Source organism: Trachypithecus francoisi, unplaced genomic scaffold (genome assembly GCF_009764315.1).
Source record: "Trachypithecus francoisi isolate TF-2019V2 unplaced genomic scaffold, Tfra_2.0 Lachesis_group17, whole genome shotgun sequence".
Lineage (NCBI taxonomy): Eukaryota > Metazoa > Chordata > Mammalia > Primates > Cercopithecidae > Trachypithecus > Trachypithecus francoisi.
Window position 1 is genome coordinate 88,186,298 of NW_022681462.1, and position 1,927 is coordinate 88,188,224.

Sequence of the window (1,927 nt, forward strand, 5' to 3'; positions counted from 1 at the left end):
CGTCTCTATTAAAAAAAAAAAAAATTAAAGAAATTAGTCAGGTGTGGTGACACATACCTGTAGTCTCAGCTACTTAGAAGTCTGAGGCGGGAGGATCGTTGAGCCCGGGAGGTCAAGGCTGCAGTGAGCTGTGATCCTGCCACTGCACTCCATCCAGCCTGAATGACACAGAAAGACACTGTCACACACACACAAAAATTAAAAATCTCTTTTACCCTGTGAATATTTGCAGGAAAATCAACTGACAAACGGCAGATTAACAAGAGAAAAGGCATATGAATGTATTTATTTATTTATTTGTTTGTTTGTTTGTTTGTTTTGAATTTTTTTTTTTGAGATGGAGTCTCGCACTTTCGCCCAGGCTGGAGTACAGTGGTGCGATCTTGGCTCACTGCAAGCTCCACCTCTTGGGTTCACGCCATTCTCCTGCCTCAGCCTCCCGAGCAGCTGAGACTACAGGTGCCTGCCACCGCGCCTGGCTAATTTTTTGTGTTTTTAGTAGAGATGGGGTTTCACTGTGTTAGCCAAGATGGTCTCAATCTCCTGACCTCGTGATCTGCCCACCTCGGCCTCTCAAAGTGCTGAGATTACAGGCTTGAGCCACCGCACCCGGCCGGCATATAAATTTATTAACATGCATGTGGGAGAATTACAGTGATTGCTCTTACCCCCCAACAATAGGTTACAGTAGCTTATACACCCTTTTTCCTAGAGGAGGGAGGAGATAGAGAATGCAGACAATTCTTCCGAGGGGCAGGAAATGATTAGTAGGAAGAATGAATGGATCAGGGAGACAAAAATTAACTTGTAAGTGATTGTTTGGGGAATTTGAATGAGCCCGAGAGGCAGGTAATATCTTGTGGAAAAGTCTATCTAGGTGTGGCTGCATTCTTCAGTCTTCTTTTCTGCAATAGATAATTGAGGTAACAGGGAGGGAATAGAAGGCAATTATGTTTCATTTGGTAAGATGTTTTCTGGTCAGATAAGGGAATTCTAGAGAGAGCCTTGCCCTGTGCATGGGGGACGAGGGACAACACAAAGTTAGAGGGAGCTTGATTTTGAGGCTGATTTCTTTTTCTTTTCTTTTTTTAAATTTCTTTCTTTCTTTTTTTTTTTTAATGCTTAACGGGCCTATTTCATGAGGCTTATCCCTGAAGCATTTCCAATTACCAAAAGCATGCAGCATGCCCAAGCACCCGATTTTAGAGAATCGTTTTCTCTACCTCAATATTCCCCTGTCTGAAATTTCCCTAGAAGTTTCACACACTAAAACCTGGGTTGGTGACTGTAGTAGTCCATTCTCATGCTGCTAATAAAGACATACCCAAGACGGGGTAATTTAGAAAAGAAAAGAGGTGTAATAGACTCACAGTTCCACATGGCTGGCAAGGCCTCACAATCATGGCAGAAGGCAAAGGAGAAGCAAAGGTATGTCATACATGGTGGCAGGCAAGAGAAATGCTAAGCAAAAGAAGGAAAAGCCCTTTATAAAACCATCAGCTCTCCTGAGAACTCACTCATTATCACGAGAACAGCAGCATAGGGATAACCACCCCCAGTAATTCAATTACTTCCCACTGAGTCCCTCCCACCACACCTGGGGATTATGGGAACTACAATTCAAGATGAGATTTGGGTGGGGACACAGCTAAACCATATCAGTGACTATTGATTTGAGTTAGTAGCTGAGTGGCAAAGGATCCTATTAAATCAGTTTCCCATTTCTGGGACTATGCCAGTCCAATTTAAACAGTTGTGTCTCATTCCATGAGGTGACATGGCAGACAGGCTCTCAAACAAGAAAAAACAAAGTTTCATGTTTGGAATTGTCTACAAATCAGTTTTCTTAGAGTCTGGAGGGCAGTCAGTTGAGGTGTCTAGAAGTTAGACTTGAAACTCCTTTAGTTAAAGTGGAAGCCGGCAGTGG